This window comes from Sparus aurata, chromosome 5 (assembly GCF_900880675.1).
Source record: "Sparus aurata chromosome 5, fSpaAur1.1, whole genome shotgun sequence".
Lineage (NCBI taxonomy): Eukaryota > Metazoa > Chordata > Actinopteri > Spariformes > Sparidae > Sparus > Sparus aurata.
The window spans coordinates 32,510,676-32,531,162 of NC_044191.1; positions in this window are offsets into that span (position 1 = coordinate 32,510,676).

The following is a 20,487-nucleotide window of genomic DNA, read 5'->3' on the forward strand; positions in this document are numbered from 1 at the left end:
GCTAAAAACTCAAAATTCGGAAAGCATTAGATTCGCCCCGCTCAGAATCCATCCTCCTCATATCCGCTTCTCCTGCCGGGACCACAGCAGGGGGGGCGAGCCCTCCGAGTCCTCTGACCGTTTTGGGATGTGCGTGCAAAATACCGCCGCATTTAGGACACGTTTTCCTGCCTTAATAGCTCATTATGTATTCACCCCATGCTTAATTTAACATCTGGTGACTCCTCCACCCTTGCTCCATACCCCCTAACTTGCGCAAACGCGTTGGGAGTTGGAATGAAAATGATCCATTATCCACATGTGTCTTGGCACAGTGAGCTCTCTCCCAGCTGTTTTCTCTCTATAGCCGCGATCTCGGCTTTAATACGCTCTGAACGCTCTTCTGAACCGAACCACTCGTGATGAGAAAGCAACTGTTGATCTCGACTGAAAATAGACCGGGTTAAAACCTGCAACTGTCTCACTTCTTCTTCCATTCCTCAACCAAACTGCAACTGTAAGAGAGCTGTAGCATCAATTTAGCCGCCCTTAGGGAACGACAGTATATGTGCAATAAAGTGAGGTATCATCTTCTTAAACAGATTCAGGAAACAATAATGGGGGCGATGGGAAACAGGTCTCCGCCTCAGATGTTTCTTTGTAACCCGTTACTTCAGCGTCAAGAATTAAATGCTGCAAAAAAAATGGACAACAATGTCCAAAATTAGCAAAAGAGTTTCTGCTATTACCTCCAAACAAATGCAATTTTTATTTTTTTACATTATACATCAACTTTCTATACATCCAGGACTATAGGTGACAGAGAAAATGTGTATTTATTCACTTTTTGGGGGGAAAAGAAGATTCAAAACTACAGACGTGATCAGCGTCCCGATGAATATGGAACGTAGGGATTTCTTCTCTGTGACCAGCCAAAATGCAAAAAAAAAAGAAAAAAAAAACCAACACTACTAAGGCTGAATACATTTGAATAAAAGTAGTGAATACATTTCTGCGGATTCCAAACTTGGCATCATAATATTGTGCTCGATTTGAATGAAATGAAATGTTGCTGACTTCAGTTAAACAACCGCGATCGCGTATGATTCCCGTCAGTCTCATGAAACCACACGTGGGGTTTTTTTTTCTCGACTAATTCGATTGTTTTGTGCATTTTACAGCTTTGGTGCCACAAATGATCAAACTTAATCTTGTTAGCATCATAATTGCTCGTCTTAAAGTCTGTTTACCCCAAACTATACATCCAAAAGAGCTTTTCATTTGATTTAAGACCAAAATGTCAACCACATGATGACGCCCAGATTAAAAAAAAGAGTTTCTATCCCATCAACACATTCATGCAGGGTCACTTCAGCAGTCAGACGTCTGATGAGTTCCCCAACTTAATAAAAATCACACCGTATAAAACTATTAATTTAGTTTTTAATGGCTGAAGACAAACTTCAAGTGTACTCATTCAGAAATCAAAGTAAGATCAAACATTTTTAACTGTTTTTTATTAATATTTAGACATGTAACACTCAATAAATATTTGCATAAATCTGACTATTTTGGCTTTAGGAACATAAATGTTGGTTGTATTATGAAATAAAATAAAATGTTTACAACAGCATGATCCATAAGTTTCATATCCTGTCGCACCGCCGTACCTTCTGCATGAAAACAATATCGTACTGGTCCTCAAAGTGACATTGCTCGGAGGAAATCACATAATTTAAAGCTTCTGCAAGAAGACAAATTCAAATGCTGTTGAGTTGTTGGGTGCATTTTTCTTCTTGCAAAACCACCGGCAAAAATCTGACGTCGACCTCAGAGGGGACAGTTACCTGATTGTTTTCTCCAGCGGAATCCCTGAGGGCGACACTGAAAGTCGTACTGCAACCAGCTTACGAACGCTGGTTAATGTTGCTAACTCAAAGCTAACTGCTAGCTCGATCTGTCATTCAACGGTGACGGTTATACATTTGTTTAATCGCATCTATAATCGCCACCATGTAGGATGAAGGTGTTGGTGTCCCCGCTGTGACCTCTGGGATTAATGCCTATGTGCATAACACATGATACCATTTATTATTTATTTAGCAGCATGTGCAGAAAAAAGTGTGATGTTAGCTTCGAGAAAGACTTTCAGACATAATCCTTTGAATCTTTCCACCTTGTATCAGGGGCTTTATGTGCACCTGACCTTGCAAAATAACTTTTATTTCAGATCTAACATATTCTTCACACGATGAATTATACAGTGCTCCTGTTTAAAAATTTCCAAGGTCCAATCTTGAACACTTCTCATGGACTGACCCTGTAAGTGTTCTTGCGAGGACCCTGAGGCTCGTGTGACCGTCAGTAAAACCCGCAGAGAGGTAGACGGGAGAGCGCAGGTGCTCGGTTGTCACCACGGCTCACAGTCTCGACAATGTGGGTAAGTCAGTCATCCGTTCATTCCACGCCGTATCAAAGATAAACTTGGTTGAGCCCGCTGACACGTTTCCAGATGCAAGCGGTGGCATTTGGGGCTCGCCAGATTATCTCAAAGGAAGATAAGAGGAGTCGGGCGACGAGGATGAGTCACAGACTTCTACACAGTTTTGTGTGTTATTGGCCTTCGAGAAAATAATGACCTCAGATAACTGTGATAGTTAACCTTCATATTTACAACTGTCCTCTTAAGTGAGTTAAGACCGGAGCTGCCAGACAGTCTGTCCCGTCGCCTGATGCGTCTGATAAAAAAAAAAAAAAAAGAAAAAGTACATTTCTTCATTTGCTTTGAGGTAATTAACCAAGTTTTTTTTTTAACTCTCTAGCCGAAGACCTAACATTTGAAAGCAGTGGGATGTTGGTGTGTGTTTGAGTTTCAAGTATTGAGTCTAGGAACAACCTACATAGTGCTCCTTAATCAGGGCTGCAGGCCAAAGTGAGGTGCTGCAGGCTGGAGCTCTCTGAGCTGTGATGTTTCATTATTATCCCCCTTTAGCTACATCGACAACACAGTAGGCCGCTTTAATTACTCTCCATCAGTAGGGGAGTCAAAGCCACTTCAGAGACACACTCTAATCCCCCCTCCCTTTTTTTTTTCTCTGCAGGGCACTCATTGTCTCCTAAATATCATTTCCCTGAGCTCTATGCACACTATTGGATTAAAATGTGGAAGTTTTGCTGAAGGGGGGTTGAGGGGGTGGGGACGGGGGGGGGGAGGAGGAGAGGAGAGGGGAGGGGGAGGGTTGGCATTTGGGTATTTGAGCTTAGCCCGAGGACCAGGCTGTCTCTGGTAACAGCATTTTTAGTTGCATCTGCTGCGCGGCCCACCGATGAGACTCGCGTTGCTGTTCCTCAGCTCGCCCCACAGACACAGATTACGGCCCTTTGTGCACAAACAATCATTATTATTATTAAGCCCCTTCGAGTTTTAACCTCAGCGTTGTTGCAGTTTCAATTTTTAAGTTTTGAGCAACGATGTTTTTACTGCATTTTCACCCAATATGACCGACATGGACATCGCATCTATAAACTTTGACACCCTCGAAGCAGCATAGTGGAATAAAAAAGGTCACAGAGCCTCAACGTGTCTTTGTTTGCTCATTGAAAACAGGTTGGTGGAGTGTGAGAGCGAACTGTACCGAGCTAAAGTACAAGTCAAGGATGTTTAATGTCAATATCTATTCATCCATCAACTTGGTTTCGCAGCTGAGTAGTTTCGAGCTTATGTTAGTTTGTCAGCCCTCTCCTGGCCGTTGTTCTGTGGGTGAGCTTTAAAGTTTAATCTGCTAAAACTGTAACTATTCAAGCCTAAAGAGGGTTTGTGTTTATACTTAAAGCACATATTTTGGACTCATTATCGCTTTAATTTCCTATCAAATTGTCCAAGGTAACATACATAATACTGTAATAGATGCAGATATGGACGGGACGATAAAAGATGAATGACATGAAGAATGTAGACGCTTCCAAATGTGTTTCAAGGGTTCATTGAATGATCTGACAACTGTGAAATAATGTGAACGATGCTCACCTCTGCAGTCGTCAGGTCCGAAGTCAGCTGAACACCTACGGGGAGTTTTACACGGACGTTTCAGAGCTTCACCAGCATCGCTATCAAAGCACCAAATGAGGAAATACAGTTAAGATGGGTTTTGGAGGTTAGTGACAGATCGGGCTAAAAAGATCTTCTACTGCTTTCGTGGAAACTAGGACAAATAAATTAAATCCAACTTGACATTTATAGCCACGTACGGCAACAAATCATAAACACAGTGAGAGATAATTGTGTTGTACGGTAACTCCGGGGATTACAGGCTTGATACTGCAACAGTTATGGTGACAGATTCCCGTTGGAGCTCGCAGTGCTGAAACAAGTACGCACTCACGCCAGTGTAAGCCGTTCTTGTAAAAGAAAAAAAAAATGAATAAATAAAAGAAACGTCCCTTCTGTGAAATGACTCGCAGGGAGTGTCTCTCTGCAGAAGATAGGGATTTGAGCGCTCACTAAACCAGTTCAGAGGGGACAGCTCGCATTGTCTTCTTTTACTGCCCGTGATAAAGCAGCATTAGAATTCCCACTTCCTGCTCCTGTATGCATGCCAAGGCTCTTTGTTAGCCTGAATGCAGAGCCTATTCATCTCCGAGCGCACAACAGAACACAGTAATAACACAGTCATGAGTTTTGACTGATGTCAGTGCGGGGCTGCTTCTGTAAGCAGGAACCGGAGCTGGTACGCGGGGGGCCCCCCCCTCCCCTCCTCACCTTCTCCTCGTTGCTCAGATGACCACCGAGCCCCGCTGACCTTTGCGTGGCCCCACTCCAACTCTAACGCTGCCGGGCCTTTTTACAGACTCAGAAGACCCAACAATAACAGCCCGCCTGTTTAATGCCAAACCTGGGTTAACCTCCTGGCCCCACTTGGCCCCTGCCTTCTGTGGCCAAGAGAGGACCGGGTTGATGTTTCTTGGAGCTGTTTGTTCACGACTACTGATGTGGAATAATATTGGTATTACTCGCCGAGTGAAGCATCAGCACATTCGTTTTTGCTCGGCGGTGCCGATTGCCACATGCAAACAAAGACATTGCAGCTGCCCCAATTTTGCCCCGCCATACTCTGCGCCGCTGTGCATTGTGCCCCACTTTGTTTTTGTCGCGTAAATATGATGGTATGGCAGTGTGGTAGCAGATGTTGTGCGCATCAAACAATACAGAATGGGTTAGGAGCTGTCATTACATGGGAACTAGGTCACCATTCAAGCCCAGTCGCTTGCATTGACTGTTTCGAGTGACTATTGATTTTCTGACTAAAGCAATGACTTCATTAATATCACCATTAGTCTGCCATCTGACACAAATGGGTAGCTTGGCTGCAGGGCCGGACAATAACTCAAGTGGATATGAATCAGAGATCGGATGAATTAAACATACGGTGCATTTTGCAGCAAATGCGCATTACACGTCGTGAAAAAATGTTCGAAAAAAGGTTGCAGAGTTCCTTCTCTCGACCTCGTTCGAACGGGAGGGGGAAAAAAAACAGAAACAAAGAAAAAAGAAGACGTTACCTCTGCCTTCGCGTGTACAAACATAAACAGACATTACCGGCGAATTCTCCCTTTTCATCGCTCGATTCAGACTTAATCTGTAAAAGATGAGGGAAAAATCAACAGATCGCTTTTCGGCGGCTTTTCGGAACAAAAACAACAATGGAAGACGGATTATTTTCACTTTAATCTGGGGGCACAAGCTTAGCTAAAACAAAAGCACGACCATGGGAACGCACGGAGGAATGAGAAGGCTCGCTCTACCCACCAAACCCAGCTCCCCAGCAAACCACAAAAGGGGAACAATGAGTGTGTGTGTGCATGTGTGTGCGTGTCTGAGTGTGTGTGTGTGTGTGTGTGTGTGGAGAGAGAAAGGGAAACGGGATTTGAGATCTATATTAAAACTGCAAATAGCTTTTAAAGATTAGTGACGGGCAGAAGGAGGTGACAGCGATGGGATATGTGAAAAGTGGATTGCCCCTCCCCGCTGTGACTATTTTGATAGCGGCGCCGTTGACAAGCATCGACTTGATTGTGAGAGAGGCAACGTGGCGCTGAAAGAGCCTTGACAAGTTTCTTTGAGGCATGTACAGATCTTTTGGTGACTGAAAGGAACACAAATCAGGATTATGTATTACATAGCCACATTCAAACAGCTGGCATTAGGGGCTCTGAAGTGTCTGGCAAGATACTGTTGTTCAAGGATGTGCCTCCCCTCTCTCTCTCTGTGTGTGTGTGTGTGTGTGTGTGTGTGTGTGTGTGTGCGTGCACTGTAATTACCCAGATCTGGGCTTTTAGAATCCCATTTCTTATAAAGGCATGCAGCCATGACCAGAATACTCATTCTGCTCAACCTAAATGTTTCACTGACCATTTAGTGAGCAGAAAATCCCCTAAATTTGGGGGAAAAAATTCTGCTTTAGGGCATTTTTAATTTTGTTAATGAAGATCACAGACCACGCGGCTTCTTTTTTGGGGTTTTTTTTTTTATGTGATTGCACGTGAGCACGTCCTGTACCCTGCACTTATTCAAACCGATAACCATGGTCATCGCGGGCTGCGTCGTTGCTCTGTTGTCAGAGATGTGTCTCACTCTGCAGCATTTGTCAGGATTAGACAGGAGTAATCCCTAACCAAACTCCAGAGGATGTAATTTGGAGATATGTGCTGGAACCGAAACTGTGTCGGCTTACTCCCAAAAACCCCATCTTCCACCCCATCTGAGCCATCTAACTCCTTTTTTTTTGCCAGCCCTCAGACACGTCCAATATTTTGAAATGGTGGAAAATGTAAAAAATGCGGACAAGAAAAATAATAAAAAGCTGGAAGAAGTGGCGCTGCCAAGTGCCCTTCAACTCACTTTCTCATCCCGCTCCTGGATAAAGCCCTCCTCCGGGGCAGGTGGGGTGCTCATGATGTCTGGCCCCATCGCTGATATCCGTTCTAATATCCCTCAACACTGGGATGTCGCATCACCACCCACCATTAAGTCATCGCTTGCGCCCCGACGCAGGGGCCGATCTGTGTGCTCTGGCCCACTCCCAGCCCCTGCGCCTTTATCACACCCCAACCTCTCTGTGACAGACAGGACTGATCTCCCCTGCAGCAACCCTCCACCCTGCCAGTAAAAGGACAGCAGTGGAAAAAGCCCCCCAGGGCCCACTGAGGATGGACTCATGAATCAAACATGCGCCCGAAGCTTCCTTCTTATCACCGAGGTCAGCCCAGGCATTAATACGCCATGGCTCGGGGGAGCTACCTACTGTGACCTCCCCCAGTTTCCCTGAACAGAAGGGCACAGTCCTCAGGAGCCGGTCCAGTGAGAGAGGGCCTCCCTCCAACACAGTCACTTCACATTACGTCCACACGCTGAGAGAAGGGGCGACAGAGAAAGATAGAGATGGGAGAGAAAAGAAAAGAGGTGCAGAACTGAAGCATGAAAGATCAAATAGACAAAGAAGGAGAGGAGGAGGAAAAACAATACTCGTTGGTGCAATGCTGGCCGGGGAGTAACACGTGGGTAAAATCGACTGTGTATACAGACCCTTTCAAACACCACCAATCTTCATTGGCCAGACGGGGTGTGATATATGTGACTGTCTGCCAGCGTAAATTAGGCAGTCCAGCCCGCTGTGTGGTAAAGCATGACGGGGCCGGACAGTGCACTAACTCAGGCGGCCTGGTGCCACGCACACCAGCTTCTCTCTGCTTTGCCGTGCCATAAATCACCAGCTGGGGGAAATGAATCGCTGTCCGTCCGAGCTGGATGCACCAGCTGGCACCGCCATCACCTGACCAGCAGGAGCCCATGCCGACACTGGAGCGGCTGAAATCAAGAAAAATGAGGCATGGAGGCAGACGGAGCCATACCCCTGCGCTCTCTCATTAGTCTCCTCTGGGCTTCCTCCGCATTGAGCTCGTCTGAAGTGAAAGGGCACACAAAATATATTTCAGAGTGTCACCTGAGGGGAGGGTGGAAGAGGGGGAAGAAATGATCACCCCTGGTCTCCTCACAAATCTATGTAGAACTGAACTGGCAGACAGCATTAGTGTTTTCTGAACCCAGAGCTGCGGGAGACAGCAGGAGGGACTGCAGCTCGAGGGAAGAGGAGAGGCTGTGTGTGGGGGACAGCTTTGTGTTCGCTCCTATTTAATGGAGTTATTTCACTGAAAGTAATGACTCAAGCCCATTGGGACTTCCACTCTGCATTCAGATGTAGTTAACGGAAAAACATGTTGATGAATAGATTTTCACTTTTCAATATTGCTGAGTTGCTGGTGGAGAGCCCACTTATATGCTGACCGCTGCGATTATGAGAAGCTGTGTGGGCGTCAGAACTGAGGCACTCATCAGGAAAATGGGTTGAAATTACATCAATACAGGCACATAGAGAGCTGGAGAGATCTAAAATAATATATACTTGATCCTCTACTATGGACACGGGGCTGCTGTTTACCTCTGATGTTCTGAATTATGGATTCAAAACCGTTTTTTTTTTTTGCATCACTCTCTGCATCACGTTGGAGCAGCCGGCAACTTTTCAGCGAGAGGGCAATCAAAGTCAGAGATGGACACATTTGCATTATGAAAATAGGGCAGTGTAAATGAACAGATGCGGGCGAGATTGACATTAAATTTGAGGCTTGTGGTACAACACTTGGTTGCTGCGAATGATTGGCAAGGCCAATTTCCTGTGAACCCCCACAGCAGTTTTAGCCTAATTTCATTGGTCCTGTGGAGCAGCAAGTCTATCACTGTCTCAGATGTATAGAGGATTAGCTCCTCTTTCCTGCTCAGATGAATTTGCCTGTCATGGCGTGGTGATGAATGGCAGGAAGGCGGAGGAAATGTGCTGTGGGCTCATTGGAAGTGGCAAGGTGAAGTCTGGCCTGGCAGCCTGCCCCGGGCCCGGACTTCACCGTGGTTGTGACCCCCCACAGATGTCCAGGTGTACGCTCACATATCGGCAGCCAGCTCATCAGTCGGCTGGTCAGTCAGTAATAGGCCACAGCATCAGCTTGACATCTGTTTTGACAAGGAATCCGATTCCATCAGCATGTCTTAAGGTCCCAGGATGCAGCCGATAGTGCCCACTGCTTCTCCTCCATTCGTATGGAAAGGTTATGTTTAAAGGTCAGGCATAGTTTAAGCATCTGCACCTGCCTGCAGCTTAAAAGTAGAACAATTTATCTTCAGCGGGATAAAAATCTATTAAAATTAATCTCAGTTCGACTCAATCTTTATTAAAACGGAATCCTAATAAGGAAAAAAGGGCTACAAGGTATGTAAATGTAATTACATCAAGCAGAGTTTTATTAGACGCCGGTGCGGAGGTATCAGCTCCGTCTCATCAAAGCATTCCCATCATGCCTCTGTGGATGGATGTGGCTCAATTGCAAGGAAAACAACAGCTCTCCATTTCCTGTCCTCTTCTCTGCAGCTGTTTCTGTCACCACCTTCCACCCCCTGCCCGACCCTCACCACACCTCCTCCATTTCAGCTGTAATCATGTAGCCATGCAAATGCTGTGCACTGAGAGGCTCGTGTTGCCCTCTCCGGGACATCATTCCCAGCTGCCTGAGCCCTTGAGTTGACCACCCAGGGGAGGGAGAAGAGGAAGTCATTACTGCTATCACAGTCAGGCACGGTCCCTACACTGCCAGACAGCCCCTCCAACTCATAAAGTCCTTGACGACTTCACTAAAACATCCAATTTCAGTCGGACCCCATTTATAATGACGAATAGAAATCAATCACTCCAAACCACTGCACACTCCTCCCGAATCCGTCTGCTTATTTGGCTGCCCAAAATGGCACAGGGAGAAAAAAAAAAGAGGAATCTTTTTTTCCCCCCTCAACGCTGGTATCCTATCCACATCTCCGGGATATTCATAATTCATCATCTTCGATTCCTGACATCTGCCACTGATTGTGCCGACGGGTTGGCTGGAATTAGCCACTCCTGGGAGCGGCGTTAATGTGCTGGTGGGCCGGCACATGCACCCCGGCTGGGGAGGGGTTGCGGGGTTGGGTGGAGGATTGAGGCCGGAGCGGCAGGAGCCTTTCACACTCCTAATGTGTAATTAGGAGCCATTTTGGAGCGCTGCCTTCCTCTACTGAAATTAGCTGCCTTTTATTAATCAGGCAGACCAGTTCAATGGCACGATGGGTCCCCCTATAATCTAACACAAAATGTTGTTCTTAATTACAGAGTGGGAGAGACAGCACAGAGAGGGGCTGCAGCTACCGCATGATCCCCTCGGGTTCAATTTATCCACCGCAGAATGCAGGCAAATTGAACATCTACTGCAATAATAGTCCGCACGCTGTGCTAAAAATAATAGTCAATATTATGTCAATCATTCTTCCAACCTGAGCATTACAGCCTACATGTGGCGTCGCTTTACATAATGGGTCCATACATCATACCGTGCATGCAGAGGGAGAAACCCTCACAGCTGCACGGCGCATGAAAGCATTTGCATTTGCCGAATGTCAGCTCCACTTGAATGAGAGATCATACATATTATGTGATTACAAGCACTGGTCCTCCTTTAGAGAGTTAAGTGCTGTGACCCTGACCATGCTCATCAGCGCTGATGCCCTCATGACTACAGATGAGGACTAAATACTTTGGTGTTCATCCTCGGTGGTTGGGATCTTTTTTTTTTTTTTTTTTTCTCCTCTCTACTTGCTACACATCTAATGGAAAATTCACACAAGCACATGAAAAGAGGTCCAGGCAGAGAAAAAGAAAACCTCTGGGTTCCCTGATATGGATGTAATACATGATTGGTAAAGACAGGATACTTTAAAATGTGTTCGGTAAGTGTTGAATCATTTTCTGCCTAAAACAGAAATCAGTAATCATCTCTCGAGCTGTTCGACTGATGCGAATTCATTATCACTTCTTTAAAAATGAATACGTTTAACTGCAAAACACACAGCGGAGAGATAAACTGAGAGGAGAATTAAACGTGACACGTGAATGTAGTCCATTCGAAAACATTTGGAGACGTGACTCTCGGGTAATTAACATGATGTTTGATATATGATAACAATCAAAATGATGTCTTGCTTTGGGGACAAAGTGACAAGTCATTTTGAAATCAGATTTTTAAAGGGATATTCCGGTGTAAATTTAATCCATGGTCTAACACACCGTGAAACTGTGTTAGACTCCCTCTCGAGAGATCAAGTTAGCAGACTGCTAATTTACGGAGTTTTATCAACCTCAGAAACAACCGCACGACAACAATACACTGCAGTAAATGGATCCAAATATAAACCGCCACCAAAAAGCCACAAATAATGCTCAGAACAGCACCAAACTGCAGCAACAGTACAAATAGGGTCTCAGCACATAGTCCGGGGCATCTAACCTCCGCTAGCTTAGCTGGATTTCTACTGAAAAGCTGACTAAATTTACCACTCTTCTGCAGCAGCTTCCTGTTGACGGGAAGTCCCGACGAGTCGATTACCGAGTGCAGTAGAGTTCCGCGGCTCATGGATGAAAATGTATGATTATGACTCCATGGAAAAGCAATCAAAGTTCATATGTGTCTTACCTGCCAGTTTATAACAGTTATTATCGAGAGCGGACAGGGAAAAGAACGGAATTGAGCATTTCTAACCGCACTCGGTAATCGTCGCGTCGGGACTTCCCCGACCCGGAAGCTGATGGAGGAGAGTTGAAATCTGTTTTTAGCTTCCCAATAGAAATCCAGCTAAGCTAGCGGAGGTTAGATGCCCCGGACTATGTGCTGAGACCCTATTTGTACTGTTGCTGAAGTTTGGTGCTGTTCTGAGCATTATTTGTGGCTTTTTGGTGGCGGTTTATATTTGGATCCATTTACTGCAGTGTATTGTTGTCGTGCGGTCGTTTCTGAGGTTGATAAAACTCCGTAAATTAGCGGTCTGCTAACTTGATCTCTCGAGAGGGAGTCTAACACAGTTTCACTGTGATTTAGACCATGGATTAAATTTACACCGGAATATCCCTTTAATTTCCATCAATCAATCACTTGTGTATAATCTGTACACTTTAATAGGAGCACATCCTCCTCGCCGATCAACATCCTCCCTCAGTTGTATTTGCTGCATCAAAAAATGTCTCGTTCCCTTCCATTTGTTCCCCGTCCTTAAAATATCCCTCCGCTCAGATTTTGTTGGCTAATCAAAGAAGCTGATTTATTTCCCCAAGTCTTTAAAATTGCTTCTTCCACAGTATTATCCTCCTGCAAGTGAATGCAATCATGCAAAATGGCCACTTTTGTGTTTCTAGTGTTTAACAAGGCTCAATGCATATTTATGAATGTTGTTGTAGTGCCAGCTATCCCTGTAATCTTGTAAAAAAAAAAGGAAGGAAAATGCAGGAAATAGAAGGGAACAACATCCTTAAAATGGCTACTTGACTAAGGTTTCTCTGACAACCAAGGACCCAAACAGCTGATAAACAAACAATCATGACAGAGAGAAAGAGAGAGAGAGAGAGGGCGCATCACTAATGTTCGTGATGATAAAGACCCCATCTCGTCCCCTGATGGCACTAAAGCAGGACGGTCACAGCACTGATGTCATCTCTCGCTGCAAGGCCCGATCCGCTTTAGCATTCGGCAGAGCAGCTGTACGAGGGGATGGCATGCCACTCAAGCCTTATTGATGGAATCCAGAACAAAAAAATCTGATGTGGGGGGTCAGTGAGTGAAGGTCCTGGCCTATCTGGGCTCAGCTTGAAACTGTGTCCAGTGGACCAGCAGCTGTCACAGAGTACTCACACAGGCATGGACAGCAGCGCTGAGAAATGGGAAAATGTCAAAACAATTTATGGATATGCAACGAGTGAAGGCCAAACTGTGAATGAATTATACAACTCTGAACAAATGTAACGACAAACAGAAGGCCAGACTCATTTAACTTTTGAGTAGCATCCTAACAGCAGCAATAATAACTGATCATTACGATGTTCCTACAAACCCAAATCCAACAACAATGTTTGTTTCTTTCCTATTCGATTTCTCTATAAGGCTTGGAAATAAAGTTAAAGATATAACTACATTATTAAAGAAAACATTCACACAAAAATGAATATTCAGTCATCACCTACTCACCCCAACACCGGTGGACAGTCAGGAGAAGATCTGGAGCTTCACAGTGTTGCAGCATTTTCCTAAAACAACTGAATTAGCTGTGATGACTTCTACAAGGAAAAAAACACAACATGGCTCCATATAGCTTATCCAGCGTTATCCGAGTCGTCAGAAGCCCCGAGATCCCAAATTGATTTGAAAAGATGTTATTTACAGCTTCGACTCACCGTGGAGCTCCAGCACTCACTTCAGACGGGGTGCCCGCTAACACCTTTAGCCTACCAGCTACAGTGAACAGTTCACCTGGCTTCCGGAGACTTGGATTATAACGGACAAGCTGTGTGGAGCCAACATTTTAAAAACAAGTCCCCATCTACACAAGTTGTTTAAGAGAACGCTACAAGGCTGTTTTGCTCTGAAGCTCCAGAAGATCCTTTATTTTTAGGTCCTGTATAGGGAATTTCTGGGGATTAAGGGAAATTTATGAGCAGAACTGAAATATTATATTCAGTATATCACCTGAAACTAAGGATTGTTCTTTATCCATCAACTTAAAATAAGCCTTTTATCTCTAAAGAGGGAGCAGGTCCTCCTCTGGAATCCATTATGTTGTTGTTGTGGCCCTGGAGGGCATTTTTTAGGTGCATTTTGTTTGTTGCAATCTACAAAAACAATAGATATTTAAGAGTAGCATCACTATGTTCATAAGTACTGAATAGGCCTGCATTCAATATCCTGCTCAAGTACAAAAGTATAATCAGCAAAATGCACTTAAGGTAGCAGAAGTGTCCCCAGGCTCCAGGTCAGGCCCTCAGAAGGGCCTCCATGTCTCTGTAGTGAAACTCTTTCAGGAACTGCTGGCAGCTGCATCGAGGTTTAGGTGTGACGACATTCAACAGCAGTGACTGTTTAAAAGCAATAATGTCTGCTTCCTGAAATCCCCCTCGTCGACGCCAACCACCTAATTTAAGGACACATCCGATTTGTTGGAGAGGAGCCATGATGATGGTTAGAAGCAGCACTGTAGCAGTTAAGAGTGTTACAATTAGCATTCATAGTGAAAGCGGGATCATGTGACCGCTGGCAGAGTTTCTAAGTTCTGGCCCAATGGACAGAGAGTAAACTCCACGGGGGAGTCCCCGGGGAGCGAGACATGCTGGGTTTGAGAGGGGTTATTGGACTGTGCTGTCTCTCTGACTGTGAGCCACTGGGGACCGGAGCAGGGGTGCCTGATGGTGCACTGAAGCCTGAGTGTGACACCTGGGCTGTCTGTCACGGCCACAAACACAGACAATGTGACACTTGACAGGATAGGAGTTGAGGCTGCAACACCAGAAGTCAAGACCCAGCTGACAGTAAGGATGAGAGGCGTGCAGTTCAACTCAATAATTTCCCCGACACACTTAAATCCGAGCCTGTTTGTCTACTTCCTCCCTTCTCTCTCTCTCTTCTCTTTTCTCCAGCGTTCATGGCCCTTTAAATAAATCAGGGTCCCGAGGAGGCTGAACCCATCAATTAGAGTCGTCTGATGAGACTGTGTGTGTATTAATCAACAGTGTGAGGCGTGTGACAGGCTGGAAAAGAGACAGGATGAAGGGCTGCGGTGCTGGAGAGCTTTAAGGGGAGCTCTGACGAACAGGCTCTTAAGATGAATTTCCCAGTCTGCATCGCTAAACTAAACTGATATCCAATTATGTTTCCCCACATCGACAAGTTAACGGAGCAGCTGTGGCAGCACAGACTTGCAGTGTTGGAATTGGCCAGGCGCGAGGCAGAAAAGCCCAGGACCTTGAAGGAGATGTCACGAGGAGGCCGGAGTCAGCCGCTTGAGTGAGCGATGGTCCACACGCTTGCCTGAAAGCATGACATTGCCGAAGGGGGAAAAACACCATTTTATCATTCAGTGCGATTCGCACCCTCTCTCCCTGTCAAACATGCCATATGTCCCCGTCACAGGTCGTCTTGCTGGCTTATCGAGTGTGACAGGGCTATTCACACACTGCTCCCAATCAGACACCATCTCCTGCAGAAAAAAAAAAAAATCACCACCATAGCACAGTGACAGGCTGTCAGGCAGAGGGCACCAACCTCCACAGGGCCTTGGCTGAGAGACTGCCCATCTGGGGGAGGGGGCAAAGGCCAGGGGTTACGATGGGAGACACAGCGCAGGCATTCACACATCGCGCACTCTCAGACTGGTGACACTTTTCCTTTGTTATTCAATCAGCAACAAGGCAGAGCTGAAGATCAAGTCTGCGTGTGAGTGTAAGAGTGTATACGCATCAAGGCATCGAGCAAAAGCTAAAATTATAGGTGGTAATAAAGCTTTTACGTGCCAGAACTCTGATGTTTAATGTTTCATTTGCAACCACATGTTGCCCTGCTCACCTGTTCCTACTTGTCCACATCCGGTCCTCATTAAAAAGGCCCCGCATGAAGGAATTAGCAACCTGTCGAATTCATTCTCCAAACAAACAAGGGACAGCACGTCACCAGAGTAACCGGTGCTGTAACGGCTTTCAGGTAGTTAGCTCAGTCAGATCATGGGTATAACAGGGGAAATCTGGACGCAGCGTCACAGACGGCCCCATGCGCATCACTATGAAAGCTCAACTCCATTGGTATAAAACTACCCATGTTGTGGGTCTTCTTGAGTGTTGTGGGGCCCATAAAGCGTAAAGCCAACCGAGCCCAGTAACGTCTGGTGTAATCATGCATCTCGTCTAGACTTTCCAAATGTTATCAGACCGAATGGCTCGAGTGCATCATGTGGTGATATGATTACACAGTTTGTCAACTACAAAAACTGTCTTTAAAGCCTGACGCTGCTCCTGTGGGCTTGTTTGAAAAAGCCGTGCAGATAGCAGTTCTTTTAGCTGACACTTCCAGGACAGGGAGCTCAGAATACCAGGGGAGGGGGTGGGTGGGCTGCTGGGTGGGGGGGGGGGGGGGGGGGGGGGTGTACCCACCAAGGAATGTTAGCAGGGAGCAGCGCCAAAGCTGAGTGAGCGGACATTCTAACAGTGCTCAGCAGCCTCACGCTGAACACGGCCGGTCCGGGACCAAACAGAACTTTCAGGACAGACGGAGGACAAAAGTAAGGAGGTGATTTACAGCCAGTTCAATGTGGAGTTCAATTCAGGAACCGGGAGACAAACCTGGAGAGAAAACCCCCTTGTTGTTGTTTGACTGAGCGCAAACTGGATGCTACAGTAGCTTAATATCACCTGTTCAGGTACAAAGCAGTATTGTCAGACACTATGGGCCCGTGTAAGCTGGCTAGCTTTAAAACTTCAGTAGATTTCTCTGTAAAATTCGTACATATCGCACCTCTAAGAAAAAACTACATTTACAACATTAATGCAAAACGTGAACATTATTGTTACATCGGTCTACCACTATTTTCTTTGATTTTCTCATCCTTATTCCTCAGTGTTTCATACAAATAACAACTTCTTAAATGATTGTTGTGACCGAGAACTTACTCCCTGTAAACACTCGTGATATGTCACTGGATGATGTCACCGTCTGTGACCGTGAAACAGGTTATTTGCCTGACAGGAAACCAAAGTGGTATGTGAGCCTCACCTGGGGATTTACACTTCCGCCTGGTCACCGGCCTATTTTCCTAACCACTAGACCTTACAAGCCCCTTATGCGTTACGCCAGTCTGAAGCTGCAAGTCAGGACAACCAGAGGTCACTGGAATCCATATGTAGGGCGCACAATCTGAGAGCTCAGAAGAAGATTTGCTTCCCTCGATGCACTTTCTGGAGTCTGCAAATGTTTACTTTCATGCCAAAGAATCTCAGCGGTACTTAGCCACTTGGCTCCAAACACAATAACACTGCAGATGCTGAATATATTCACTAAGTGAGCAATCAGTTGCAAAGTGGGCTGAAAATTACACTTACCCCCCTCCCCATGAAGATATGCATGGAGAATAAGTCACAGAGCAAGAGAAGGGGCAGAAGGGGGAGAAGTGGCATCACCTGATCCGTCTTATCTTAAAAAGCGGCGGGATGTGTCACCTCAACTCTTCAGAAAAAGAGATAGAACCCTCCTGGCACATTTTTATATGAAAGATTTCTGTGAAATGATTGCTAATCTATGCAAAAAAGCAATCAGTGACTCATTCATAATGCATGAGCAACGAGATACCAATTTTGCAACGCTTTCGGATTATTAGATGTTATCGTGAATGCAGCAGATGAAATATGAACACTCCTACCTGTCCCATTGTAATTACATGACTGCAGTGGTCGAGAGATAGACTGGGAGAGGGGCTAAATGTGAAGACAGAGACGTACAGAGAGACAGACAGACGAGCAGAGAGACCATCCATTATAATCTGACTGCGGATAGCTCTGCATGGGAATATTTGTTTCTAACAGCTTTATGTATCCATTTGTGCCATGATTTATCAACCTAAAAGCTGTGGTTTTAAGTACATCTGGCTGACATTTTAATGGTCCATCAATCACCCGGTGTCATGTGATAACAGTTTGAGATCATCCTCCTCCCAGAGAGAGAGACAGAGAGACAGAGAGACAGACAGAGAGAGAGAGAGAGAGAGAGAGAGAGAGAGAGAGAGAGAGAGAGAGAGAGAGAGACAGAGAGAGACAGAGAGAGACAGAGAGACAGAGAGAGAGAGAGAGAGACAGAGAGAGAGACAGAGAGAGAGAGAGAGAGAGAGAGAGAGAGACAGAGAGAGAGAGAGAGAGAGAGAAAACAGAATCCAATAAATTGGCTGCAATCCCAGGGAAATGATGAGAACCTATTTCTAATTCAAAGCAAGTTGAAAGTATGAATGTTAGATAAGCTGCCTCTCAAATTAATGCAAATCAAATTTCATTTAGGGTATTTTTGTTCTATATAGACACTAATGCACTGAATATATTTCTGTGCCAGTTTCTAAACTGCAGTTTAAAGCCTGACAAAAAAAAATAAAAAAAATCACAATCCCTGTTCGGGATTAGAGGCTTCAGATTAATAAATGCAATACATCATCAAAGTATAATATATTTTCTTGTTCAAGAGCTATAAATGTAAACAAATAGGAAAAAAAATCAAATTGATTGAACATAGCTGCTCTCGGATACCAGGAATACTGCTCAGCTGCTGATTTATCCCCAAAGACTGAATTCTTTCTCCCAACATCTGTTCGTCTTAACAAAAACAATCCAAACAGCCAGAACTTAAAGGACAACTCCACCAATTTAACGCATACAACTCTCAGTATGTCTTTTGTGGCTCCACAGGAAGCTGAATGTCATGTGATAAATTGCCTCCAGTGATGTCACACAGTGGATGTGGATACGTTGCATTGTGGGTAATGTAGGCAGCGGTATTGAAAAGCAGTCCACCGGTCTAGCATTTACATCCTCTAACACTGTTGGACTCATTGCTGACAGTAAAAAAACAAATTACGACATGTTTTATTCCTCACATTCTTCCTCCTTTTCAACCTCTGCTGCCTACATTACCCACAATGCAACTTAGCTGCTAAGTGACATCACTGGAGGCAATTTTTCAGATTACATGCAGCTTCCTCTGAGTTTATATGACTTTTTTTCCACATACACAACAGTACTCCACAAGACCTGTAAACACACTTTAATGTATCAAATTGGTGGAATTACCCCTTTAAATGATGAACTTTGACCTTCCCAGTGTGATCAGGATGTTTTCAACACATCCTCATATTCAACTGGCCCAATAATAGAGAGACTGACAGAAAATAGCGCAGCCTTTCTTCCTCGCTCTCCTGTTTAAACATTTTTCAGAACACAGTCGCCGCCTATTTTAACTTCGGCGTTAATGTGTCTGGATTGCACCTGGAAGCCTTTTGAAAACGCTGACAGCTTTCATACTTTTACATTCTGGGCAACTTCGACACAGGGGATTTGCTCTTAAAAACGGAGAACAGCGAGGATGAAGGGTAGTATAAAAATCAATGAGGCTTTTCAAAGGCAACAAGAAAAACCAGTGCCTTAGCCTGCAATTAAACAAGAGCGCTCCTGGCACTGAGGAATGACAGAGTATGTTGCAGGTGCCCTCCACTTCACAGAATCAATTACTGGATCAATACGACGACATGATACAATTCCATGATGGAAAATGGGACGTGGCGCGGGAGGCTCCGTGTCGTGTGTTTCAGATGTTTACAGTAATACAGCTCAGGCAGGTCTACACACCGCGGGCTCGTTTCATAAACATGAGTGGAGTCCAGTTGTAGACCGAACACATCCTGCAGGTGGAAACCTCATCTGCAATATTTTGTCTAACAGTGAGAGTTGAGAGGAGGTCGGGGGCCCCGCGGAGACAAACTCTTACGGGTCACGAGAAGATTAACTGACCAGAAGAAGCAGAAAAAAAAAATCTGACAAAGAAATCAGGTTTGATTTTTGAGTCCTTCCTCTGGTGTTTGCTTTTTTTTTGTAGACGTGCTAGTCAATGTTGGATGGTTGGTCTACCATTTTGGTCCAAGCTGGAATATCTCAACTATGAGGTAGATGTGAGGTTATGGAGAGACCCTGAGGACGGTTCTGATGATGTTTCTTATAGTTCCACCATGAGGTTCACATTGGTGTTCTCCTCAAAATGAATTGTGACATTCCTTTCATATTTCCTCCAGCACCAAAACTCGGCAAACACTTGATTTATAATCAAACACCCGCAAAACTATCATTCCCATCGTACTCAGTCCTTTGTGTTCCGTGCAAATCAGCACACATTAGCATGCTAACATGCTAAACGTATATGTTGCATTCATGTTCTCCTTGGACTGTTCCACTTCCAGAGTTGGGAACTCGTTCTCCTGACTTCAGCGTGCTCATGTGTGTCGAGGTGGAACTGGGAATGACTGTTAACGCCATATAACAGATTACAGGTGAGCCAAAGGTTGATATGCAATACATGAGTTTTTGATAAACAGTAAGTTTCTTACCATCAACCCAGTGTTTACTCCCGTCTGGCATGTTTCAACATCGTATGATATCAACTTGGCGACTCATGTGCCATAATTTTCTCACACTTCCCGAGTTGTTCCGACTTGACGGGGCGCTCAGGTGAATGTTCCTGGTTGGAATTTTGTATTTTTTTGGTTATATCGACAAATGAACGTACAGAAAGAAGAATAAGAGGAAGGAGGAGGAGGAGGAGAAGAAGCGCAGCATGCTGTTGTCACACTCTTCACATCAAACCGCTGCACCTGGGTAGACAAGAGAGCAAAATATCGCCACCAGCGTGGATGGTTTTTTACAGCGTCAGATGACAACAACACGATTGCAGTCTGCAGTACCCGGACTGCAGGAAGGGCAAAAGTCTATGAGGTTTACCACACACAAACAAATCTTACTAGAGCTTTGGAATATTAAA